The sequence below is a fragment of the Olea europaea genome, chromosome 7 (genome assembly GCF_002742605.1).
Source record: "Olea europaea var. sylvestris chromosome 7, O_europaea_v1, whole genome shotgun sequence".
Taxonomy (NCBI): Eukaryota; Viridiplantae; Streptophyta; class Magnoliopsida; order Lamiales; family Oleaceae; genus Olea; species Olea europaea.
This window is the reverse complement of record NC_036243.1, coordinates 2,781,812-2,797,466: the sequence shown is the minus strand read 5'-3', so window position 1 is coordinate 2,797,466 and position 15,655 is coordinate 2,781,812. Positions and strand designations below refer to the sequence as shown.

The 15,655-nt window shown below is 32.8% G+C and overlaps 1 pseudogene; it reads left to right on the top strand.

The window, feature by feature from the left end:
* Positions 1–1,360, top strand: part of LOC111397775 — a 38,640-nt pseudogene extending 37,280 nt beyond the window's left edge.
* The last annotated feature ends 14,295 nt before the right edge of the window (positions 1,361–15,655 follow it).

Genomic DNA, 15,655 nt, shown 5'->3' with positions numbered 1-15,655 from the left:
TTTAACATATTGACTTGTGTATACAGTGCTCAACCCATACGTAATAAAAAACCCATGCCTGGCCATCATCAGCAATAAATGCAAAATAAGCAGAATACATATCGGCAACATGATAGATAAAATCAATTTTAAATTGAACACAAATTCATGCCATTTAATACAAGGAACTTTCATTAATAATTATCAGTGCAAACGGGAAATTAAATGGCCATTGATATGGTTTAATATATCCAGTAGTGGAAGCATCATTCTAATTTTAAACCTTGATCTATAAATTGATAAGGAAAATTAACAATCCCGTACGAAAAACAGTAAATTTTTAAAGGAAAATCAAGAATTTCATAACTTGGCTCTGATGCCACATGTAAGACATTAAACCCTAATACCAAGATCTTTAGAATTCTTGATTTTCACATATGAATTTTAATTGATCAAAAAAAACATACCTTGATCCATGGCAATAATTGAGAATTTTAGATTTGCAAAATAATAAACTGTTAAATTAAAGAAACCGTTCTCTCACTTTTCCTCTCTTTTATTGAATGAATTAATTGATGGATTTCATTCAAATTTATAGGCAGAGAGAGGCAGTCTCCTTTTGTGCCATAAAACTCTCAACTTTCCATCAAAGTAAACAACTATAAAACTACCATTTCTCAATTGGGCCAATAGGATTTTAGTAATATTAATCACCTTTAATTAATTTTTTAATATTATATGGGCCACAAATAATTGGTTTTACACATCTACAAAACAAGGGGTTGCCAACGGTATTTTCTATAGCTCTTCAACTTTCTCGATGTTTATTGGTGAAATATTTCCTGCACGTATGAACCATACTGCTGCTCCTGTGATGAAAATGTCTGCACATTTATCACCACAAGGTTCATAAAATTCTTCAGGATTGCTAATATACACAGCGATGTTTGGCTTCTCGTCCTTGATATGAATATGCGTCCCTAGTTTGATAAAATAAACCACATGAAATATGGAGCTCCTCATCATGATTGCAACACATACTTACAGGTTACAAATTAAAATGATATGTAACGTTTTTGTTTTTTGATTCTTTTGGGGGTAATAGTATTCCTTCCTTTTGTGTAATATTATTTGTTAATAATAATAGTTCATTGACTTGCTTTAGATCCCAACGACGTTAAAGCAAGAGAAGTTGTGTAATCCGTTCCTTCGCACTTCAATTTGGGGGATCCGACTGTCATTGAATATTCCTGAATCGGCCAGTGACGAAGAAGCCTTTGGCACCATCTGCCAAGCCAAGGACAACTTTTGCGTCGCTAAGGAATTGGTTATTAGTTATGAGCATAGAAGACAACAAAGCATCATGCTCGTCCTCAAATGAAGATGACTTTTGTGGCATATTTGATAGCTTAGCTTAGATAGAAGTGGGTAGTTTTAAAAAATTGGTTATAAAAATCTATATTTTATGCAAAACATGTACTTCAGATTTGTAGGACTCTAGCCTTGTTTATTGTGGAAGGTAAATAGAACTTAAAAAATACATGTTGCAGTTTGATTCCAAAATTTCTTTCGAACTTTTGCTTTCACTTAAGAGCTAAGTTTTTGTGTACAGTACTATAGAAGAAAATAAGAACTTTTATTTTTGTGCATTAAGGTATTAGGATTTACTTTTTGGGTGGATATGAGCTACTGAAGATCATAGTTATGTCTTCAACAGCCTTAAGTTTTTGCTGAATCTTTTCTGGTAAGTACATCAGATTACGTGCACGTGTCTGAATGCGTTAAATTACAGTGTTTAATAGATGTAACTAATTACAATACATCCAATAGATTTCATATTTTTATGTTGGTTTCTTTTAGAATTCTTTTCTGGTAGGTAAAATTGACCTCTCCACTCGTACAAACAAATTCTTACTGTGTACGAAAGAATCATAATATTTACTACTACTATACTTTTTAAAATTTAAATAAATATGAGCTAATATTTAGTAAATTTTACAAATAAATCCAGACAGTCATTTTTCAAAATTATTTTGCCAATGTAAATTACAAAATACTTCACATATTACATGCCAATATCAAGAGCAATAGTGTCGCCACATTGCGTCTAAGTACGGATGTAGATCATCTACGGAATTCTTTGTGTATTACAGAGTAGAGTTGTTGACGCACCGTACAACCTTCATTCTTAGCTACTACAAATGCATCATCATCGACATCCAGCATTCTTATACCTCTGGTATTTATCTTGGGATGTTATATCCGCTAAGTTTCGAAACCCTTGCTGTAGATTCGTTCCAAATTGTTGATTTTGATTTCTTTAATGATCATAACCCTGATTTTTAAGTTGATACATGCCTCGTAACTAACATAACCCTGATTTTTAAGTTGATACATGCCTCGTAACTAACAAAACTTACTTTTCAAGTAAATAGTGGCATTTTTACAATGTGAACATATACATTATTTAGTCACGTAAAATTTTATGTTTTGTTAGTTTAGATTGAATAAATATTTGGGTTTAATGTTTAGACATATTGTGTAATGAAAGAGCATCTCGAAGGTATTTCATTGTTTGATAAGAATTATGGAGGGCAAGCTAAAAAGGATCTATTGCATGTTTTGGAGTGATATGAAATAGAAGAGAAGATTCCAAACCAATTAGAAAATGGAAGGAATATGAAGTATGTGCGAAAATGCATAGAATGTACAAAAATACATGTAACTTTCAACTCGGTTATCGAATTTTCGTCCATGAGTACAATTTAGAAATGTCTTTCGATTTTGCACAAATGCAACCGTCGTCTGCAATTAAGCACCGAATCATACATCAATGTGTATCCAAAAACCAACATGGACGATGGAACTTCAAATGTTATATCTGTAATCATGAGGAAAAGAAGAAACAAAATGCACCGAGGCACGCATGTTGCCATACACGGATTCAATGCAAGGAAAACAAGCGCAAGAGGCAGAGACCTCATAGCACCAGCATCGAGCAACATTCCTTATTGTATAGCCTTCACAGGCCAAAACCATTAGCGGAGAATTGAAAGATCTCAAGAAAAATAGGCAATCTCCATGACCTTTCACAGACAAGCATAAGTGCTCTACCCACCTGAATGGTTGTTTGAGAGCCAGATTCAACTTCACCATAGTTCTGGTTTTAGAATATATGAATTCTGAAACTATAGAGGTCAAAAGGAAAATTTGCACGAAAGTTGCGCGAATACTCCATTTTTTCACGCACTTTACTATTAACTATGAAATCTTACAGGATTATTATACTATTAAATATCTTTTCAATGCCACTGTTTTATTGCTATATGTTTAAAGATGAATCTCCTAAAAAATCCTACAAAATTGGCTGGGTGAAATGCTAACGAATCTTTCATTTTTATAGTAGTAATTTTTTCATTCCATTTTTGCTTGGTTAGATTAAATCCTTTAAAGATCACGTGCACAAATTGAAACATCGTAAACCACTATCAAGAAATAGAGATCGTAACCAAAATTTAAAACAAAATAAAAATTGGGGTAATGGTTACAATATTCTAAAATTTGAGAGCAAAGAATGAATATCACAAGCCCAAAACGTTAGGGATTGCAATGCAAGTTATCATTAATTAGACTCCTCCGGACCCCCCCACACCCACCACATAGGCAATCTTCTTCCCCCAAAGCCTAACCCTTCCCTTACATCTATTCTCTTGATCACGTTTATTTCCATTTCGTATCTTTCATTTTTGTGGGTTCTTCTCGGTGAAATTAAATTTAGCCCTTCTCTTACTTAGCAACTGATATGAAGCCACGTGACAATAGTAGCTACGAAACCTACAAGACATTGAATCGAACCCAAGAAAGCTATGAAATCAATGTTTAGAGTTTGACTAAAATATATTGAACTAAAGAACAAACACAATCGCCGACAATATGTTGATCCCGAAATCACAAGACTCAAGAACCTCACCCAGATTGTTTGAAAGCTTGACCCGATAGATTATTAAACCAAAGAACGCCAAGACAATCACAAACAATATCTTGACCTCGTGATCACAAAACTTACAAACCTTATTTGAATTATTAAATGCCAAAAATAGAATGAATTTTTGATAAGTTCGGATAGTTTGAATGCCACAATTATTGAAAATATTTGATAAATTCTGTTCAATTAAGAACAAGATAGAAGGTGGAAAATTTCACATTATGATTAATTCTCAAGAAAATTAACGTCTTTATTGTACAATGAATGAGCCTTTTATTGGCATAAAATAAACTCCTAATACAAAACAAAACTCTAATTCTAAAGAGAAATACAAAAAAACTACAAAACTACAAAATGAATCTGAATAAAGCTATAATACTACAAATAACGAAGATTCCCTTAAACTAATTCATAACAAAAAAAATGCAAAGATGGACCCCTAAACAACCAAATTTGACCCCAAAAGCTTGACTTAGTCAACCGACAAACTTGTACATAATCGAAAGACGTTTTCGGATTGTACTCATGGACGAAAATTCGACAACAGAGTTGAAAGTTATATTCATTTTTGTACATCCCGTGCATATTTCATATTCCTTCCATTTTCTAATTGGTTTGATATCTTCTTTTCTAATTGATTCGCAGCACTCCGGAACATGCAATGGATCCTTGTTAGCTTGCCCTTCATGATTGTCATCAATTGTTGCCATCCACGTGGAAATTAAATTAAAAGACTTCTAGTTTAGGTGGCATATATGTGTATTTTATAGACATTTAAGTTCAAATTTCATCTCCAATGTATTCAATCTATGACTCAAAAAGGATAACTTACGTGCATTTCATTAACTCCAAATTAAAATAAATAAAACCGAGAGAAAGAGAGGAAAACAACAATTGTGCGTGAAAATCACCAGATATGAGAGAGAAAGAGAGAATTTAGTTGCATGTGTGAAAATCAAAAATCAAAAGAAAGAAAGAAAGAGAAATTTTTAAATTTTTGTAGAGTCACTCTATTTATATTATTGTAATGTGTATATATATTGATCGGATAAAATATCCTTAAAATTGACTGTATTACGCTGTGAAATGCTATAAGCAATCATTAATTTATAGTAGTAATTTGTTTCGTTCCTTATATTTTTGTTAGGTTAGACCATTAAGGATCATGCACACAGATTTAACCAAATGCAACAAAATCAAGGTGACCTAAAGTTCTAACATGATGTTTGGTCACGATTTCCTGTCCCTGGACCAGCTATAAATTGACGAAATTGTGTAACACTTTTCATACCTCAAGCTATTGAGGTTCTTCTTGTGGCCATCTTCTACACAGACTTTCGTGCCGCCCCTGGTGGTGGCACCACTAGTTGTAGAACCGAAGCTCACTTTCCCACCTGGTTGTAGAGAAAATAAGAAATTCGTGATTGGCCCACTGGAAATACTGTTAACAGGCGGGGCGAGGTTGGTATGCCAAAAACTATGGGTGATTAGACATCCTTTGGGTGCAATAGGTGCCAGAGGGACAATTACGTAAGAATCCTTAGCTTTATGAAACTCACTGTTAGAATACACTTTTCTTCGCTATCTGCGGCGGGCTTTCAATGGTGGCAGCAGGAGTTGAGATTTTCAAGGCACCATTTACCAAGACAGCAAATGTAAGATACACAAATCTAAGTCATTTTTCATTTTAATATTTTGAAGTCGAATATTACATAAGAATAAAACTAATGTTGTGCGGGGCGAAATAAATTGTTCCTTGAGCACAAGTTATGGATTTTGATTCATAGGGTGTCAAGTGATAAAATTGTACAAAGAAATTAAATGTGATTACTATACACTTAAATATCTTAACAAAAATATAAAAATTGAACTCGTAAAAAATTCTTACAAATGACTGGATTACATGGTGAAATGCAATAACAAATCTTTCATTTTCATGATTTTAATTGTTTCACTCCTGATCCTTTGCAAAAGCAATCGAGATCTTGATATAGCTACTAAACTATGTCTATTGCATGGCTGGTGTTCATTACAAGTAATCTTATCTTGATTCTTCATCAAGACAAACTATCATGTACATGACGAGATCAAACATTGTCTCATTATCAAGCCTTATGAAAGATCTGTAATCTCAACCTATTCGATGTATCTTTATTGTTTACAAGTACACAAATATTTTATGTGCATAATGATATGAATCATCCAAAAGTAATCTCTGCATAGATTACACATAAAACATGAACTCAAAATAATATATATGTGGGCATGCAACATTCAGTTAAGAATTTTTAGATACACAACATATCATTATCTACACAAGGCAAATTATTATTAGGCTTCACATCAACTGTAACCGTTGTCTGTATAAAGCAAAGAATCATGTATCAATGTATATCCCAAAATAAACATGCAAAGGTGGCCCTGAGGGTGCACAAATTGAGCGACCGCACAGGGCCTCAAAATTATAGGGGCACCCATTTTTTTTTTAATATTTGTATATTTACTTATAATTAAATATTTATATTAATTTTAAAATATAAAATTTTTATTATTATGCATAAGATATTAAAATTAAGAATAATGTGACTAACTAATTATAATTTCCTTGAGCATAATATTTTTAAATAGTATTCCTACAGTAAATAATGCGAGGGAAAATGGAAAAATCGAAAAGAGATCATGCCGACCACATAATTGAGAGAATAAAGAAAAATTGAGCAACCGCCTTTTTTAATAGTCTTTTTGGAGAAAAGAATTAAAGAAACCAATCATCTTATCCAATTGCCTCAAAGATAATTGAGGCGGAGAAAAAAGAAGCCAACCGTCTTTTTGGAGAAATCGTCTTTTTCTTTAATCATCTTTGATCTAACTCCAAAAAATCTCTCTTTTCTTTAGACAAGTTAAACTCATTGGATGATGTTAATTTGAAAACATGTTGAGATTATCTTGATATTGTTTTTAAGACATAAATTTTTGCGATCTTGATGGTGAAGATTTATTTCAAGAGTTAAAAGTTTTGCTAAATCTTTTACCAAAAGAAATAAAGACGACTTTTGATATATTGACTTATTTGAAAAGATTGGATTGCTTTCCGAATACATGTATTGCTTATAGAATATTATTGACAATTCCTATTACCGTGGCATCTGCTGAACGAAGCTTTTCAAAATTGAAAATTTTAAAATCTTGTTGGCGATCAACCATGTTACAAGAATAATTGAATATATTAGCTTTGATATCTATTGAGCAAGACTTTTTAGAAAATATTGATTACGAAAGTTTAAATAGTGACATTCGCTTCTAAAAATGCGATAACAAATATTTTTACATGATTTGTTGCATTTCAAATTTTACACTTGGCTTGATATATATATTTTTTCAAGGTTTGTATATGGAATTGCACGAAGAGGCTAGTGGCTTAAATGATTCTTTATTGATGACATATGAATTTTGATGAAGTTCGAGAAATACTTTTGAGCTTTATTTATGTTTTCTTGTTCATGTATGTAAAATAAAATAAAATTAAATATCATATTTTTGCAAAGAAATAATATTATTAGTTACTTGAAGGGGGCATCCATTTAAAATCTCGCACAGGGCACCCAAAATCTTAGGGTCGGCTCTGCAAACATGGATAATAGAATGTCAAATGTTATATATGTAAGCATGAGGAAAAGAAGAAACAAAATACAAAAAAGGCATGCATGCACTCATACACAATAAAACGCATGGAAAGCACACATGTGAGAGAAACCTCATAGCACCAGCAACGAGCAACGTTCCTTTTTGTATAGCCTCAAACACCCAAAACCATAAGCTGAACATTGAAAAATCTCAAGAAACGAATGCAATCTGTATGACCTTTCACAGACAAGTCGAAGCACCCTAACCTGTTACCAGCCAATGAATCTGCCCCACACTGATTAACAACAGCTTCTGGCTGGTAGACCAAATAATAAACCCTAATGTTGACATTCCATATCCCTAAAAGGTGCTTTTTATCCTTGATTAGAATGCGCTGAGTCTTCCAGTTACCTATGCCACGGGCCCTTAGGATTTTGGGACCATACAATAAAAGATAATTTTCAGAACTTCTCCTTTCTATTAAAGCTAATCCTCTATGTTGTGTTTGGTTTATAGGGAAAATGAGTAACAAAAAGAGCGAAGAATAGAATCTTAGACTCCATGATTTTCATCTCGCCTAAAGAATTTAGCTTGGCATTTTAAAAGGCCATGGTATCAACACCTATATGATCAACCTATTACTAGAATTATGTAGATACCTAATCTTAATTAAATCAGGGTAAGATAGACCTTATTGACAAGTTGTTAAAGTAATTTCTATGTTAATATTGAAGTCAAAAATTGATGATGATGATGAAAAATAAGGTCTTGCTAAGCGAAAACATTTCTAGCTTGGGTGCAAGATTCATTTTTGACGTACTCATAATTTGAAATTATTAATTTGATTATAAGGGTGTCAAATGGAAAATTCGCACTAAGACTGCACGAACACCTTATTGTTCTTACCCTATGTGTAGGCACCTAACTTCACTTCTAACAATGAAATTGTTAAAGTATGGGCTACCTCACTATTTCTTTATTGGGCCTTATTACTCAAAATTGTTGGAGGCCCAGACTTCTTTTAACATTCTTGCATTTTTTGGTGCCTCTTATGGATGGGTGTGTGCCGTACACGTGGCACACTCCCACCCTTTGGATAGAGACTGTTCAATTGAATTGATATTTACTTGGTCCTTAGTCTTTTGGCATTGAATTTGTCAGAATTTTCTTTCTTTCTCTGTGTGTGAGAATCTGTTTGTGTTCTTCCATCTCTCTGAAAATATAACTTTGAATTTGTGTGATTTCTTTCCTTTGTGTAAGGATTGTAGTGTTGAAGTGATCTTTGAGAGGAACTTTGTGAGAAAGAGGCTAGAGAAAAACACGAAGAAATTTTTGATTTCTTCGAACATTTTGTATTGATTTAACGGGTGATTAGGTCGTAAGATTGAACATCCGAACTCTATTTTGGAGCAAAAACATATCTTGTGTTATTCCATTTATTTTTCTATAACAAAGTTCAAGAATACAAAAGAATATATCTCTGGGACCAAGTGGTATCAGAGCTTTATTTCTAAAAAAAAAAATTTATTGATTGCGTGTCATTTGAATTTTTTTTAATGGATCTGTAAGATCTGAAGTTCTTGCATATGTCTTTTTTCTTTTCTTTAAAGGAAAATTGTTTGAAAACCTATTGTGAGTTTTACTTTTCTCTCGGTTTGTTTTTAACTGACTTATCTCAAATAAATTTGTGGATCTCACAAGATCCGGTAGTGAACTGTTATTTCTTTCAAAATTTCTGTTACAGTATCCTCTATTTTGTTATTGACTCGTTTAATATGCTGTTTTTCCGTTGAGTTCTATTAAAATGGTACAACTTGTACTGAGTTTGGCGAGTTGAGTTGACTCAACTTGAGTTCACACCGAGTTTTCTGATACATTGTTGAGTTCATATTGAATCACAATAACTCGGAGGGTTCTTGTGCATGGTTTGATATTCTGATTCAATTCTTGGTACCTTCTAATTGGTGTCTTTATTCTGAAATTAACATTTCAGAATCTGTTATTTTTCTAAAATCTCACTCACATTCTGTTATTGTGCCCCCAAATTAATTGGAACCAGTCATTAAGGTAAGTAATCTACCATTACTTTCCTTTGTCCAGATCCCTTAAGAGGATCTAGGAATCTGAGGGAATAGTGGAATCAAGGATTTCCACTTCTTAGGCTGTTAAATAGTGCATATTATACCTGTCATTAGTTACTGGTCTCTGCATAAATTTTTTATGCTAAACTCTCATATATATATCTGATAGCATTCCTGATAATCAAATTCTTGTTGTTAAAATCCTGAAATTTGAGACTGCAATACTCTGTGTGCTACATTGCTATAATTTTGTAAATAATTTGTCAATATGTCAACTTCTCAAAAACTTGATGTTGAAACTTGGAATGGTACTAGAGACTTTAGTATCTGGCGCCAGAAAATGAAAACTCTGTTAGTACAACAGAGATGTGCTGGTGCCCTTGATGGCACCTAGGCTGCTGAGATTAGTGCCTATAGGGGACAAGAATTAACTGAGATTACCTGGAGCACCATTTTTCTCTACTTATCTGATAATGTAATTAGAAAGGTAGATGAAACTGCTACTGCTGAGGCATTATGGACAAAACTGGAAAGTCTATACTTAACCAAAACTATACCTAATAAGTGCTACCTCCTAAGACAGTTCTATAACTTCAGGTTTGACCCTTCTAGCAGCCTAGAAGATAATATTGGCTAATATACAAAATTAACTCAAGATCTAGCCAATTGTGATGAAGAGCTTTCTCATCAGCAACAAGTTGTTGGCCTGTTAAACTCTTTAAGTGAGAAATATAGGGATGTTAGGAATGCCCTAGAGTATGGGAGAGAGGACCTTACTGTTGACATCATAATCATTGCCTTAAGAAATAAAGACCTCGAGTTACAAATTGATTCGAATCATTCCAAGGGAGGTGAGGGCATGCATATTAAACAAAAAACCCCTTCGGGGTAAAAAGACCAATCAGTACAACTTTATCTCCTCTAAGAAAGGAAAATATGTGAATCAGAAATCCAAAGACAAAAATAAGAATCAAGTGAAGAACAAGACTCAAGTCACGAAATGTTATTACTGTGAAAAGACAGGACACCTAATAAAAGATTGTTTTAAGAAGATCTCTGATTCAAAAGGAAAGAATAATGTTGATGTCTCTGCAGCAATTGCTTGCAACCATGACCTGATATACAGAGGGTTGTTATTGTCACTATAACTAGAAGGGATCCAAAAAAATGAGTCCTTGATTCTGGTTGTACCTTCCACATGTGCCCTATTAAAGATTGGTTTTGTGAATTTGTTGAACTTGATGTGGGAAAGATCCAAATGAGGAATGACATGAGTTGTCAAATAAAGGGTATTGGAAAATTGAAATTAATGCTGAGCAATAACTGTATTCTTGAGTTAACCAATTCCAGATATGTCCCTGAACTCAAACGAAACTTAATCTCCTTGGGAGAACTGGATAATAACTTTAACATTATGATCTATAAAGGTATCCTGAGACTGAACCTTAATAACAAACATATAATCTCCTCTTCTAAGATAAATGGGATTTATACCATATGTGTTGAACCTTTAGTAGGTCACAGTGCTACAGCCTTAAACTCTATTTCAACTAAATCCTTAATCTGGCATAGAAGGCTTGGCCACATTTCTAAAAAAGGGTTAATTTCTTTGAATAAACTTGGATATTTTGGAAATGATAATATCGACAAGTTAGATTTTTGTAAAAACTGCATAATTGGAAAACAAACTAAAATACCTCTTAAAATTGGTATTCACAAATCCACCTCTATCTTAGACTATCTACATGCTGACCTTTGGGGACCAGCTACTGTAAATACTCTAAGTGGATTCCGGTTTTATCTACTAATAGTAGATGATTTGTCAAGAAAGATAGAGACATTTCTTTTAAGACAAAAATCTGACGCCTTTCAAAATTTCAAACAGTGAAAATTAATGATTGAAAATTAGACAAATAAGAAAATCAAAGCACTAAGAACAGATAATGGACTTGAGTTTTGTAATTCTGAATTTAATTCTTTTTTGTAAAGAATTTGGAATTTTGAGACACAAAACTATGACTTACAATCCTCAGCAAAATGGTGTGGCTGAGAGAATGAATAAGACTCTATTGGAAAGAGCCAGGTGTATGCTTTATAATTTTGTTCTTCCAAAATTGTTTTGCGGGTGAAGCTCTAAAAATTGAAACTTCTTTGATAAGTAGAAGTCCATCTAGTGCTATTGATTTCAATAGCCCTGAAAAATTGTTGTTAGAAAAAATCCAGACTATAGTAAACTTAAAGTTTTTGGCTGTGCTGCACACTCTCGTCAGAATGAAGGAAAATTAGAACTTAGATAATTAAAATATGTTTGTTTTGGGATATGGGGAGGAGACCAAAGGTTACAGGCTTTGGGTTAAAGAACAAGATGTTTACAATATTATAGTTAGGAGGAATGTTATCTCCAATGAAGATATATTTTCCTGTAATGGTTCCACAACCCCAAAATTTGCGAAACTTGTATTAATGAGGGAAACTGTTATGGAAAATCAATCTGAAACTATTGAAGATCAAAATGATTTGATTGAGGTGGAGTCTACTCAATCAAATAATGACTGTAATGAAAATGATTCTGAAATTGAGATTGAATATGTAAATCCACCATTTGTTTATTACCAACTCACAAGAGACAGAGAAAGAAGGAACATAATACTTTCAACTAGATTCAGTTTTCTGTTTTAGACTCCTTAAACTCTGAACTGAACAGTTTTGAAGAAGCAATAAGTTGTCCTATTTTAAACTATGGAAGAAAACCATGAATGAGGAAATGGATTCTTTAATAAAGAATAAAACATGGGTTCTTGTCAACAGACCTAAAGATAAAAAGCTAGTTGACTGCAAAAGGATTTTCAAAATTAAAGAAGGAGACTATAAAACAGAAAATAAAAGATATAAGGCGAGATTAGTGGCAAAAGTTTTTACACAAAAGGAAGGAGTAGACTTTAATGATATTTTTTCACCAGTTGCCAAATACACTTCAATCAGAATTTTATTAGCTTTAACTGCCCACTTTTACTGGGAACTGGAACAACTTGATGTTAAAACAGTCTTCCTTTATGGTGACCTTGATGAAGTCATATACATGAATCAGCCTAAGGGCTATGAAGTTGAATCTAAAAGTGAAAATGTTTGTTTGCTGAAAAAGTCTCTTTATGGGTTGAAACAGGCTCTTAGACAGTGGTATATAAAATTCAACTCTTATGTTCAGACTTTGGATTCTGAAAAAAGCAACTATGACTCCTGTTTGTTTTTCAAAGGGTCAGGTGGTCTCAAATCATTTATTTGTTATTGTATGTGGATGATATGCTACTTGCTTGTCATGATAAATCTGAAATTGAATCTGTTAAGTCAAAATTAAAGTTTGAGTTTGAAATGAAAGACTTTGGTCCAGCTAGTAGAATCCTTGGCATGGAAATTGTAAGAGATAGCTCTAGTTGTACTCTAACTTTAAAACAGTCTGCATATATAAAGAAAATACATGAAAAATTCTCTATGTAAGAATGCAAACCTATTTCATTGCCCATTGCTAACCATTTCAAATTGTCAAATGATCAATCACCAAAATCTGATGATGGATTAAAAAGAATGGAAAAGGTGCCTTATGCTAATGCTGTAGGATCCATAATGTACCTCATGGTTTGTACCACGCTTGACTTAGCTCATGGAATCAGTATTTTAAGTAGGTTTATGCTAAATCCTAGGGAAACACTGGTTAGCAATAAAGTGGATGTTCAGGTATTTGAAAGGTTCAATTGACCTAGGACTAAAGTTTAAAAGAAGTAATGAAGGTATAATCTTAAAGGGTTATACTCATTCAGATTTTGTTGGTGATCTTGACAAGAGAAGATCTCCATCCTCTTACATTTTTACTTTGTGTAATAGTTGCATTAGTTGGAAATCTCAGTTGCAAAAATTGGATGCATTATCCTGTACGGAGGCTGAGTATATTGTTGAATGTGATGCTATAAAAGAAAGCATTTGATTAAGAGGATTGTTGAATGAAATTAGGTCTGTTAATGAATTTGTTAGTATTCATACTGATAACTAAAGTGCAATTCATTTAAGTAAAAACCTAGTTTATCATGACAGAACAAAGCATGTTGATATAAAATTTCATTTTGTAAGAAATTTGATTGAACAGGGTGTGATCAGTCTTGTTAAAATAACTACAAAATTTAATCATTTTGATTTAGGAACTAAAATTTTGACACTTAATAAATTTACAAATTGCTTGAAAATTCTGAACATCACCTAAAAACTGATCAGGTGATATTCAAAAGTTCATTTGTTGAAAACTAAACTAACTTTAAATTTTTTCTTTTTACATGTTCCTAGAGCTAATGAAGTCAAGTAAGGTTTGAATCCATTGGTTGAAACAAAGAAATATTTTAGCAAGGTGGAGAATGTTAAAGTATGGGCTACCTCACTATTTCTTTATTGGGTCTTATTACTTAAAATTGTTGGAGGCCCAGACTCTTTTAATATTCTCGCGTTTTTTGGAAGAACTTTTTTGGTACCTCTTATGGATGGGTGTGTGCCATACACATGGCACACTCCCAACCTTTGGATAGAGACGGTTCAACTGAATTGATATTTACTTGGTCCTTGGTCTTCTGGCGTTGAATTGGTCATTCTCTAGAATTTTCTTTCTTTCTCTCTGTGTAGGATCAAAAGACATTTCCAGATTGTATTCATAGACGAAAATCCGACAACCGAGCTTAAAGTTATACGCATTTTTACATTCGCGCATACGTCATATTCCTTCCATTTTCTAATTGGTTTGTGATCTTCTCTTCTAATTGATTCGTATCATTTCGGAACATGCAATGGATCCTTGTTAGCTTGCCCTCCATGATTCTCATCAATTGTTGCCACCTACGTGGAAAATAAATTAAAAGGCTTCTAGTTTAGGTGGCATATATGTGTATTTTATAGACATTTAAATTCAAATTTCATCTCCAATGTATTCAATCTATGACTCAAAAAGGATAACTTACGTGCGTTTTATTAACTCCAAAATAAAATACATAAAATCAAAGAGAGAGGAAAAATTCAATTGTGCGAGAGAATCACCATATATGAGAGAGAGAGCGAATTTAATTACGTGTGTGAAAATCAAGAATCAAAAGAAAGGAAGAGAAAGTTTAAAATTTTGTTGACTCACTCTATTTAACAATGCCTGTACATATAAACAAACATATTTATATACAATGCCTATTTTTCCCTTCATGACGTAAACTAGACAAAGTCCCGATCAAATTGCACTCTAGTTAGTGTGGAATGTCACCACATGCTATTTTGTACTCGCTGGTATACTTCGAGTTAGTGTATGATACCAATTGACCAATTTTTTTAGATAATATGTAGTAATTTCTTTGAAACAATCATTGTGTGCGTTGGTAGTGTGATTACTATTTGGATTGCAAACAAAATATTTTCTCTTTCATTTTCATTGTTCTTTACTTAAGGGTGGTCTCGTTACTTTTTGATGGAAGTAGTACTTTCATATTTATTATTTTCAACATTTCTATCTCTTGTTCATTGTAGTCTCTTGAGGTAAGGTAAACATACCTCTCCCTGCACTTAATTCTTCCAATATATAAAGCAAGGTTGGTGAATCCAAATGTCCCATTTGGTTTGGGTGGAGGCGTAAAAACCTCACCTAAGCTTGACCGTGAGTTAAGCTAAACCCTAGGTCGGTCCTGAGATTTTGGGGTCTTATGCCAACTTTAAATATTGGGCCCTATAAATATTTTAAAATATAAATTAATAATCAATAAAAATACTCAAAATTATACAAATAATAATCTAAATCTTTCAAATGTTTAAATTAAATTCGTTCTTCTAGATATTTTGTTAGAAAATCAACAATTATACAATTACAATCAATTTGTTCATAACTTCTTTTTCAATAAAAATCAAGCCAATCCATTCAACCTTTCTCGTGACATTATTGACCAAGAGTAGGGTTTTATTAACTTCAACTAAG